Source organism: Anopheles marshallii, chromosome 3 (genome assembly GCF_943734725.1).
Source record: "Anopheles marshallii chromosome 3, idAnoMarsDA_429_01, whole genome shotgun sequence".
NCBI lineage: Eukaryota > Metazoa > Arthropoda > Insecta > Diptera > Culicidae > Anopheles > Anopheles marshallii.
Window position 1 is genome coordinate 9,918,185 of NC_071327.1, and position 12,859 is coordinate 9,931,043.

The window sequence follows — 12,859 nt, forward strand, 5'->3', positions numbered from 1 at the left end:
CCACCTTTCCCGGGACAGCCCATCCCCGGTAAAATATGTAACAACGGCAAAACAGTCATGCAAACAACATGCGAAACATTGCGACATGTGCGTAACCGGAACGCAATGGCGTTTGCCGAACCCTTGCTGTGAACTGTCACACGTTCTCGGACGCCTTACGACGTGCAGAATACGCTCGGTACACACAGAGCTCATTTGTCAACTAGTGACATTCTGCGTTGGCGGTTGATCTCCAGGGAATATTTGCAAAAGTACGGACAAAAAGGAGAACTGTTCACCCGAATTAGAAAGATCTTCGAATGGTACTACATTAAGGTCACTTTTGTTCAGAACAGACGCAATAAGCGATGAAAGAAAATTTGGTTAACAAGGAAGGTTTCCATTCATACATTTCAGGTTCCACCGACGCGAAGTTTATTTGAAAATATATCTTTTATTTTCATATCTGAAATAGAAGCTGGAAAAATAAACAATACGATAAACCAATACAATGAAGGCTTTCAATGGTTTTTTTTATATTTTACTTAAGCTCAAAAGTTTTCCTGTCTAACCTTATTAGTATACGCAATTTGAAATTAAATTTGTAATATCAACAAACTAACATTCATATTAAATCCTTAAACCACTCTATCTTTAACTACTTTATATATGAAGATGGCTTGGTGGATATTTTTTCAGTATGTCCTGCGTACGGAGGATTGGTCAGAACGGGATTGTGGACCAATCCTGTCGTGTGAAGCCAAGTGCTGCTACCAATACCGCCACCGGACCGCCATATATTTGGGCCGTTCGGATATTTTGAAAAGCTAACACGAATTACTCAATTATTACATGGGTAAGTATTTCCTATAAACTCCTCGTGCAAGTAATATCATCGCTTTCTGCATCCTTTCGGGGGTGATCATTTATTCATAGTCAAACAGAAACTTAACACCTCCACAGGACCGACCGATGAATATGGCTATGAAAAATTCACTAAACCTCAACGACCACAAATGGCCAGATTTTCACCGGAAACCAGAGAGACGGTTTGGCTATCGATGCACTTTTCCCTGCATCATCTATTAATGAAGTTCAAAACCAGAAGGCTCCTACATTATCTCAAACCACAGAACCAAAAAACATATTACCGAGAGCACGAGCACGAGTTTTAGGAAAGATTTGGTAGCGGAAAATATGCTCTTTCCTTCCTGGAATGAGCGCTTGCAACACGCTTTGAGATGCAAGCGAATCTATTGCCAACCAGTGCAGTACATTCGTAATTGATAGAATCAATTTTTAATTCCCACCTAACAACTCACCCACAACCACATCACGGCCAGGGTGGAAGCAAACCCCACCGCGTTTGGTTTACGTTCAGTGGTGTGTGATTAATTATGCACCGCATTTCCCAATGCCTCCCGCATCGATCCATCCACCGGGAGGCTGTCGGTAACGGGCAGAGTGGTGCACACACGCCAAAAAAAAAAAATCAACCAACGAGCATTATTGCAATTGCAGCGAAATCAGCGAAACATTAGCCAAAGCTGCGTCAGCTTGCGGGACATGACACTTTTGGATGAAGAGTTCTTTTGCCTAGTGCAGCGCCAATCATTCGGAAAGGTTTTTTGCTCAGTTTGCACAAAACTCCTGGCACTGCCGGAAACTAAATCCAACAACGCTGAAGCATCAAGCTTTGATCAATTATTTATGAGCAAATGTTGCATACAATCAATCGATTAAGGATGCAAATCAATGCTCTGGAGTTATGATTTATTTGAAATTTCTAGCATCTCATCGGAAATCTCATCATGAAATATTCATACTTCTTGAAACAGGGCCAATTTTCATTTCATTCATTACTTAAGAACAGGAAATAATTCAAAATCCAATTATTATTAACATTATTTATCAATTACCATTTAACGATTCGGAAATTATTTTTTGTATGAATGTATTAAAAGATCATTTAAAACTTGAACCTGCATTTTACTTAAATCCATATTAATTTTACCTAGCCCCATTTAAGTGCCAAACAAATTGTCGTTTTATAAACGGAAAAGACTAGAATTAGGTCACAAAAGCTTGAATATAAAAAAAAACCAAACTAGCAAAATTCAACCAACATTAAACCTATGCGCATCGCATTGTTGCTTCCAGGAAATTCCAATCTCACGGCATGATTTCGTGAAATTTGTCAGCGTGCGAGCAACAAGAAAATGCCGCTGAAAGGCTCGCAGCACGAAGCCTGAAGATGATCTGATCTAAGCTCTGCTCGCGCTGCCATCGCTCGTCAACACATCCTTTCACGGGTCTGGATCGAGAATTTGCATACTCATGCAAAGCAAACAGCTAAGCAGACAAACAGGTCCGTGAGTAAACTCGCAAAGTCGAAAAACGGAAGCATCACGTGACACGGCAGCACGGTAGGAATGCGGAAACATGCAACAGTGGCTCTTAAAACCCGTGCCCGCACTATCCCGCCCGCAGCCGATGAGCCGCTGTAATGTACGTTGCGAGCTGTTGTGTTGTGGCGGGATGAAAAAAAAAGAGAGCACGTACCGGGCGGACGGCAACCCAACCCGTGCTCTTCTGGCTGACAAAATTATACACGAATGACTGGACGTGTTTGGGTTGCAAAATGACGAGCAACAATATGCATTCGGAGGTTCGTACTCGATAGCTTTCCCAGTAAGAGTTATATATGGGTGGGTAAGCCGTTTATGTGTGTGGGTGTGTTTTTTTTTCCTTCTGTCCACTTAAGGCCATTTTATCAGCCCAACTAGATCGGAATGCCTCCCAACGGGGTGATAGAAAAGGGGGATTTTTTCGAACTAAAATCACCGGAAAACCACCGGAGCTGACCTGATTCGAAGCGTACCAATTGACCGATTGGGTTTGGTGCACTGATTGAGTGAGCGGTTTCATTACGGCGGCATAAATTGTATCGCATTGGCAACTAATTAACCAGTGTCAGTCTGTATGCCATGCGGACCATGCAAAAAAACAAGATTTTCACTAATAAATTGATAAAAACCGCAAATTCTGTTCCGCTAGACGGCTGAATTTTTCTGTTGCAAAGCAAATGAAAACAATATGGGTTTAGCAGACACTGATAAATGAACTTAGGGAATTTAATAGTCATTGCTGGAATGCTCAAACGTAAGTATAATGTTGGGTTTTTCATTATGAAACCTGAAGGGCCTGCTGCGTGGTTCATCTTTACCAAATCTTAAATTTACATTCATTTTATCCTTGATTTTTTGTGTAAATAATGCTTCGTATATCCAAAGCAATTATTTCAGTTAGCAATGTTATGAATAAAATATGTCCTATACTTAAAAAGCATATTTAATTTAGCTAAAATAGATAACTCGGATCCTGGTTTTGTCTAAAACGAAATATTTATCTTTTTTTACATCAAAACAATTGATTGCTTATTTACGAAATGATTACACAACGAACGGATAATGATTAAACCGATGGAAGCGAATGCATCCATAAATGCTTGCCATTTACTTCACAAGTGTGGCAATTCTCCACCAACATGCTGCCAAAAAGTATGCTGAAGTATCTAAAAGTATCCATGAAAGCCGACGCAGAGAAAATATCCACAAATTTCCAATAATTTAACGTAATAACGTCCTTTGGTGATATCTATGAAACACGAACAAGGAAAGAATTCCAAAAGAATTGCAAAAAAAAAGGAAATCATGGCGCATACACTACAATAATAACAAAAAAAAAAGGAGGTGACAAAGTAAACACATCACACAGGTGTAGAATGGCCGATTTAAAGAACGCACTTTTGAAGGACAAATTTTCACTTGTTTCATTGTTCACACCGGATGGTGGGATGAACGGAACGGAAGGCACCGGCCGCGGTATGGCCGGAGGTATGCATGGGAAGCATAAAGTCATTCAGTCACCAATACAAGCACCAATCATTCGGTAAGCGATTTTTCCAGAGCCCCAAACTTTCCGAACCGTACCGCACAATGGAGCAGGATAGGAGCGTTCGGGAGAAAGAACGCACACAGCCGCACAGCACAGTCTGTACAGGTCCCTACAGAATTATGTTGGTGTTGAGGTAGTACAATAAAGAGTCCGTCGCAACATGAATTCACTCATGTGTGGGTGTGTTGAAAGTCGTATTAATCGAGCAACCAAAAAAAAAAAAGGAGAAAAATTACGCACGCACACTACGAAGCGTTTATATTCACCCGTGTCCTTTTCACGGTTGCGGTGCGTTCATCTGGCGAGTGTTCATCGGTAAACGCGTTGATCGTTTTATCATAGGACTTGATATCGCATCACACGCATTTAGCATAGACCTTGATATTTGTTAGCAATTGTGATGGGTTTATAATGAGAATATTAGTGAAGAAGTATTAGAAGAAAAGGACAATAAAAAGTGAACGTCAACAGTCTCCTTCAGTAAATGTTAAACTTTAATTGATATACAACACGGTCAAAACTGCGAATTGAAGCAGTATCATAAAACACTAAAGTAATAAAATGAAACATGTGAAAAACATTCAAACTATCGAATAAAAAATCGACAAGTCTTTAGGTACACAAATAGGACACATCGCTTGTATAGTGCATAGTGTATAGTTTGACTACTCCTTATTTAGATAACCTTTTTTCTTACCCTAAAGTTCAGAATGTAATATCTTGACATTATGTTTCTATTCTTGTTCTTGAAATCATTATCATTATTATTATCCAGGCCTTAATAATCAATTATCCAGCAAAAAGTTTTATAATATTATATTTTTTAAAAATCACCACCTAGTTCAAGAGATGTTCTACGCGCTCAAAACGATCAAACAATTCCTTTAAAGTTTCATGATTTTTTTTTTCAACACATTCCTTTAACTCAAATGTATTAAGTTGTGTAACAAGGTGTGTTTTAGAAAGATACATGCTTCAACCTTCTTGCAACCTAACTACGAATAGCTAAATCTCTCACTTCACCCACGGAACATATTCTACCAGCTGGGTAATGGTGTTAGTAGAACATCGTACGCAGTGCATGTTTGTGTGTGGGTGGCCGTGATTTCAAAACGGGGTTTCTTTTGTTCTACATCTCGCAGGAGACACATTGGCAAGGGCATTGGGCAAAAGGAAAAGAAAAAAGTGCACGACTAGTTGTTTCATTTGTTTGATGTACAATAAAAAAACGACGACAAATGTTTTCCAAATTCGAATCTGTGGTTTGTGAAAACTCATCATTTATAGTACACTATTTTACAAATGCAAATAAAAACCGATATTAAAGAAACAATAGTGTTAAATGTTAACTTTTCCAAAAATACCAGAACGACACAACATCTCATTGTAACATAATGAAAACCCTATGAAAAAAACATACATTAACTGAAAGAACTGTAGATCAAATTTGTCCTTACTGTTGCACTCAGCTGTATCTTATTACCTTTTCCATTAAACGTTGCTAACTGCTGTAGATTCGCAGCCTAGCCACCATTCAGTCCAAAGCTGGACGGGCAGAGAAAGGATATCCTCACAGCTCACTATGCACGCATTTCGAACGCTCACTCGTTTAACAGCCTTACACACGCACGCACACACACCCAGAGAATCGAGTTGGCTCTTTTTTCTCACATATTCTCACCATTCATTAACAGTGAGCTGTGCACAGCTATCCGCTACTCGTTGGATGTACACAGGTTTACGGCGTCCAGACGCGTATGGCAACGAAACAGGCACATTCACACACTTACACACGCACACACGCACGCACGCGAGCAGGATCAAACATCCAATAAACTTTGCAGCACCAGCTTGCGTTTAGTGTGCTAAACCAGTCATACAGTAAGCTAGCTCACACGCAACGCTCACCGTCACACGATTCATCTCGATCGCTGCAAAAAAGCCTATCGTCGCCGTTGGGCACACACTTTGTCGCTCCGTTACACTCGTTCCTCAAACATATGCTTGCATGCCGCACCAACAATTGTGGCTGTTTTAAGATTTTCCGTGTAGCAACACATCGACGTGAGCCACAACGCTCACTTGGGTTGGGGCATTTTTTTTCCGCGCGCTCACACAGCGCACTCACGCGGTCCGGTCTCCGGGTGCGCTAGGTTTCGCAATTTCCATTCGTCCTCCATTCTCCGCGTTCGGGCAGGTTCGTTCGGTCGTATGCGAATGGTCATGAACGGACCGTGCTGGGGGTTATTTTATTTGCTATTCAAATCTAAATATCTTTTAGCCCCACTTGCGTTTTCCAGCGCGTGTAGTGTATATCTTTTTTTCCTTAGGGAACTTTTTTTTTGCTGCTGGTTGTTTCGCAACCCCGGGAGCACACTTGTTGGTAAGGGCTACTAATTTTATTATACTACACTCACTGCTCTCAATTTGTCGCTTTTTTGCCTATACTTTCGCTCACACTTACTGCACATTTTTCTCACATTTTCACTATTTCTCTCACTTTCTTTTTTTTTGCCTTTTTTACCTTACTTTCGGCCTCTCGCTCTATCACACACACTCACACGCTTTTTTTTCTTTATTCTTAACTTCTCGGGTTTATTTGCTGTAATTAAATCAATCGCACTAGTATTTTCACCATAGCGCGTAGGTGTGAGAAGGTGGATCGACCGTAAGCAATTCCACAAACGCTATACTGTTGGAAAAGGGGGTTAAATCAAGCAGACCATTAAATATACACGTTAAACAAAGGTTCGTATAGTTCAATTAAGGTTCAAAGTCAATTATTAATCAAACCCATGCAAACGCACTATTCTCTCTTAAGTTTTTAACACTGAATGCTACAGTACAGAATAATCAAGATATTTTCTTTATCTTTGATTCGAGCATTCATATTTTCATTTCAATAAAAGTTGAGATTAAAGATAAAGATTCACATCGTCTTTGCAGCGAAATCAATGCTAATTTCGTGACAGAACAACTTCTTCACGTACGCAGCCAGTTTGCTCGACAGATCTACCAGGCGCCTCCATCAGAAAAGAATTTTTTGTCGACACACTGGTTGCTTCCATGCGGTCTCACTTGCTACCAATCAAGGTTTGTATGGTGAAATAACTTTCCGGGGTTATAGCCGAACGTGGCGTTGTTTCATTGTTTCTATATACGGTTTCAAAATAAGGCTATTTCGCATTAACGGTTCACGTTCTTGGCTAAATTAATGCTCATCAATAAACGCCTGACCATTGCACCGCGGCTAATCTCCATTGGCACCGAAGGATACGTTCACCATTCCGCCTCGCTCAACTCATTTCTTCGCAAACAAAACGAAAAAAAAAACCGACACACATTTTCATCACCTGTACAACACCAATTGTATCCAGCGCGTTAAGGACACACGTTCTCACGCATTCTTTTCGGCACGTTCCTTGCCTCCGGGACACCCCGGGGAAAAGCACTTTTCACTCACGCACTCCACCCACACACCGTTCGGCCATTCCATTTTGGGGGTATTTCGTTGTTCAGCACCTCACATCAGTCCAAAACGGGCTTGGAAGCAGGTTGCCCATTCATGGTTCTTTCTTTTCTTTTCCGCACGCACATGCTCTCTTCTTTTCGCTCCTCACTCTTGGTCACTTTCATTCACCAGCCACCAGCTCATTTTCCACCTTTTCGGATCGGTTTCAACCGAGCAGAAGCTGTCTGCACCGAAGGAAAGCAGCTTTTCGGAGTTGGCCCAGCAAACTAGCCCGATGCTTTTCGTGAGGTACGCAAATCCCGTTTGCGGGATGTGCTGGAAAACTCCTAACGCAACGTTTGAATCAAACTTTGATAAGAACTTTTTTTTTCTTGCTACAGCTCGCTTATCTTGCGAGCCCCAGCCAAGTGGTTGGAATTTTCTTCTTGTTTTACAGGGTGGATCCTACATCCAAACGGTTCGGCGGTGCGAGCCGTCTCCACCCTCGTCCCGGTGGAGCTATGCTCATTTCTGTGCTCGATGGCGGAGTTTTCCCATCGTAGTTTGTTCAGCGCTTTACATCCCACTTTTGGCTCACTTGTTTCTTCTCTTAACGCCCGTTCGACCGTGAAAATGATAAAGGAAAAGAGTATACCCTCACTGCACACATATATATTTAAAGCATTAAGTAACAAATCTATACAAAAACAACAGCACGACTCTAAACCGGAACACCAACTGGGACGGTAGCTCCCGGAGTGATGCTGCCACACTGGGTTTGCCCTGTTTTTTCGTGCCGAAGCCCCGAACCGAATCTCGAGCGAAATTTCGGGCGCATCCCCGAAGCCACTACCCGAACACTGACGCACGCTTTACCCACCCATACACTCGCACCCGTTTCGGTCGCACTTTCTCTCGTTTGTGCCACGGTTGGCATCCGTAGCCATCTCGGAAGTCGGGCATTAGGTCGTCCGATCACGCGACGCTGACGACAAGGACGCTCACACACACACACACACACACACCGCACGATCCGTTTCGGGGTGTTTTCGGTTCGGCCCGTTCGGGTGCACAGGACGAGATCCCATTCATTTTCATTCCCGCCAGGGTTCCGGTGCCGTAGCGCTGTATTAGTACAATGGCTGGTGTAGGGTTTTTTAGTACAACCGCTCCAGCTCCAGGATGGACATGTGAGAGGTGTTCGTTCTTGCTCGCACCTACAAGGTGTTCAGTTGGCCATCATCCTCTCTGTCGAGCGTCCCGCTCGAGCTCAAGTGCACCTGCGCCACGGCCCGGATGCCCGAAAGCCCCGAGTAAAAGGACGACCGAATGTACTTCGGCGCGTACTCAGAGAATGTAGGAGAAAAGGTCCATTGCGAACGAACACCAACAAACGGGAAAACCCGCTGTTGAACGTCACAAAGAGCAACGTTGGGGATGGTCACCCCGTTCATTCGCATGTTCGGCTGTGTTAGTGCAGGCATAAATACCGAGACGCAACCACATTGCCATGTGTTTGTGTGTGGCTACTCTACGGGGGTTTTAGTATGCTTGTTGCTCGATGACAACGATTCCTTCTCAACAAGTTTCCGAGCTCGATTCATAAAACGGATTCATCAGTACTCAGCCGTTCCGGTAAATCCATGCGATTGAGTTCCACCACCAGTGTGAGTGGTCTTACTGGGATCGCGCGAGTTACTTGCGGTGGTAAACTGATATAAATGAAAGATTTCCGGAGAGCAAAAAAGCAACAAAAAAATCATTTAACTTTAACAAAATCCTGGTAAACTTTTCCACCTTTAATCGCACTTATTTTTCAAACAAACTCTCCACAAATAACAAAGTTTCTCCAAAAAACAATTTCCCATTTTCTTTTCGCGATACAAATGTAGCGAAATTAAATACTCAACATGCTACTAGCCCGCTGCCTGTTTACCACTCACGTGACCAATGTTTCAAACAGTACTTCCATTGTTTCCGAACTGGTCGAGAAAATCGCTGCTTAGTGTTGTTCATTTGAGGAAGGAAGGCAAGAGAAAAAAAACCTCCCCTCCAACGCCGAATACCGGATGCGTTAGTACAATGATGGGTAATGTAAGGTAAATTACACCATTACGACGCTCCCCCCTCGAGACTGTTCCGCCAGAAGCCATGGGAAAACCCTTGGCGAGCAAGAACCCTTTCTCGTAACAACAGAACCCGCCAACAAAGAGGGTGAGGTCTTATGGAGAGGAGAGAGGGACCAGCAGCGACACAAGTATTGGCATTTCGTTTCAACACCAGTCAAACGGCTACGGAGTAATAAAATTAGAAATTCAAATTTCTTTTCCTCTTTTTTTCTGTTCCGTTGCTCGCTCGTTTTCCTGCTTCGTGGCTCGTTCCCGGCTGCTTCCTGTTGATTTGTGCTGTGCGGGGGAAAAAGGTTGAGAACTTGCCATCCAACGTTTGCTTGTTGAGCTCCCTTCATTCCAAAACGAAGCAGCAACACATTCGAATTCTTCGAGATCAATCTTCTTGCTGCTGGACATTTTGCTGATATGCGGAAGTCGTCGAGACTGTCATTTCATCGCTTCTTTTTTTTATTTTTCCCCGAATTGCCCGGTGCTATAAAAAGGCGGTAAAAATAACTCTACCACCGCACGCCCGCTGGAGAATATTGTTTAATATTACTTAAAATTGCACGCCACCAGACTAACCCACTCACACATCTTGCCAGCTGTACTACTTTCATGTTTGGAATGTGAAATTTAGTGCTTCCTATTTTGTGCGGCAGTCGTTTTTATTGCATACTTTAGAAGAAGCTTCCAATAGTAATTGTTAGAAGCATTTAATTCACCAACTGTTAATAGAATAATTAGAAATTTTCTGTATAAATTAAATAAATTACAGTTTATCGCTGCTTTAGGTTTTCTGGAACTTGTGGAACTCTGGAGCTTAAGTTTAGGATTTCGCCAAAAAATTACCACGTGTACTCTACTTTATATGTGTAATAGTTTGTATTGGATTATTTTACTTTTCGTATTGTTTTATGGAACTAAAATGCACAGTTTTTTTTATATTAGAAGGGATTAAACGCATTGTGAGAGGTGTTGTGTTATACATTTTTCAGCAAAGGTCGGATATAAAAACACTATCCGCATGTACCAAATCATAGGAAATTATTCAAATATTGAGAATTACCAACGCTACATTTGAGGAATGTCATCACTTTTACATCGATTTAGATTAACCCCATAAGTTTAAAATGGAAATTTTTAATTTTTGGACATTTGAAATATTTTTTTCCTGATATAACAAAATGAGACTCCACCCTAACATTGATGCTTCTCTAATTAACTGAAAGTAAAATGCAAGGAGTAATAATGATTAAAAATAAACAATTTGGAAATTCATAAGTATATAATTACCGAATTATTCTTTTTCATAACTCCTACCTCATTACCCTGTGCGTAACTCAGCAGGATTTTAATTCTTTCTAATTGATTGATTTGTATTCCGTTTAACAGAACCACTGTACCGCATATGCGCACAGGCTTCTGCCATATATTTTCTCGTCATCAAGGAAACTTCCATTCGCACTATCCACCGGCTCCGGCATACGCCACAGAGATATTCACTCCGGAAGGACTGGAAGCAACAACAACACCAGGCAGTTACCACCCGGCAAACGATTGAGATCCCCCGAAAGCGTGGATTGGGCCTTCCCCGTTTAAACAAACCGGAACCGCAACCTACCGCGAAATGCGAATGAAGCACTCGCGTGGCCAACCCATCCAAATCCAGTAATGGGCATTAGGGCGGACTCTCGGTTCGAAAAGCAATTTACTACGTTAATTTACCTTCCGCTCATCGTCTCATCGTAACGAACCGTGTGTCGAAAATCGAACCGAAAGCACTATATTCCGCAAATCGGAACGGTTACACCGCGCCGGAACGGTTGGTTCCCGGGTCGCCGGGTGGGATGGGGTGTGTGGGCGTTTGGGGCGGGATAGCCTCCCGGCGTGACTGCACCCGCGCACACACTTTTATTTTTCTCACGTGCTTCCACCGAACCGTTGCGAACCGATGGAGATGTAACATGTAACCACACGCTGATAAAAAAAAATTGCTTTGAGAAAATGGAGAAAACGCAAACCCGGAAAAAGAAAAATCGAATGTTGTTTTTTTGTTCGCTCTTTCTTCGGCTTCCCAGCACTTCCTCTCCGTGCTCAACGCCAACGTCCCGCTTTCTTTAAACGTGGTTCACCACAAATTGTGAAGGCTTAAGGCCTCGAGAAACGTTTCCGAAACCCTCCCCGGGTGCGCTAGTTGAACATCTGGCATTCTGGCAGTGGCAGTGGATTCGGCCCACCCCACCAACCGCGTCCGCGTTTCTCATCCCCCCCCCCCCTTTTTTCTCACCAACGGCGGCTTAACGGTTGGTGTAAAAAGTTATGGCTGTTCGAATGGGGGCACGTTTTATGGGCAACTTAATTAGGCTCCGTTTATGTGGCGTCCGTTGAATAAATGATTGAGGATCGGTGTGTTTGTGTGGTGTTGGCAGTGTGCTAGTGGGTGTGTACGAAAGTGTACATTACGAGATAGCACTAAGTAAGATAAACAAGTACCGCCACACGGCAGGATCCAAGCAAATATATAGGTTATTTCGTTCCCTGAATCCCAAGGTGCTGAATTTTAAGCTTCTTTGTTAAACAATTAGACTGACCGTTCGATGAGGCTACGCTAATAAATTTTATCTGCATGTTTGCAAGATTGAAACAAACCAGTAAGCCCGATCCCCCCTCCCTTCCCATTTTGGATAACACTCTTTTGATACGAACAATTCCAAACATTCCTTTGAAATTGTCGGAAGGACTTTTGCGAGATAAACAAACAGCACTAGTGCATGGGGGAAGGTCTGGTTCCCGTCTTTGCTGGTCTTATTTGGGCAGCAAAACTAAACCAACCCACAAATTTCAAAATGAACCATTCCATAAAAGGGCCACTTTGAAACACATTTAAAGCAACTCTTACCTACCGTTTCGCACCACCCGGCTCACACACACACACAGTTTGTGAAAAAACCCATCACGACGTAAAAGCCATTCTACAACGCAGGCTTCACCAAGCGACCGGGCCCAGTGATAAGGGAAGCCACCGCCGGAAACAAACAAAACGCAAAACCCGAAAAACCGAGCGTAACTTAATTCCCACACCGGTCCGGCTCCCAAGTGGCTGCGTACTTTACACAAACAAATTCCCAGCACAAAACCGTTGCTTGCACTAAGAGTGTAGCGTGTGAACCGATGGAAGAAAACACTTGAGAAAAAGCCGCTCGCTTCAGATATCGCTTGGCTTCCGAGGCACGTACCGGCAGTTCACACTCTCTATCCGAGACACAAGCACAACGAGCAGGAACGAGAGAGGAGGGTTTTTTTTTTGTTTGACTGTTGGGCGAGTTCGGGAATGGAATGAAAAGAAACAAAACACAAC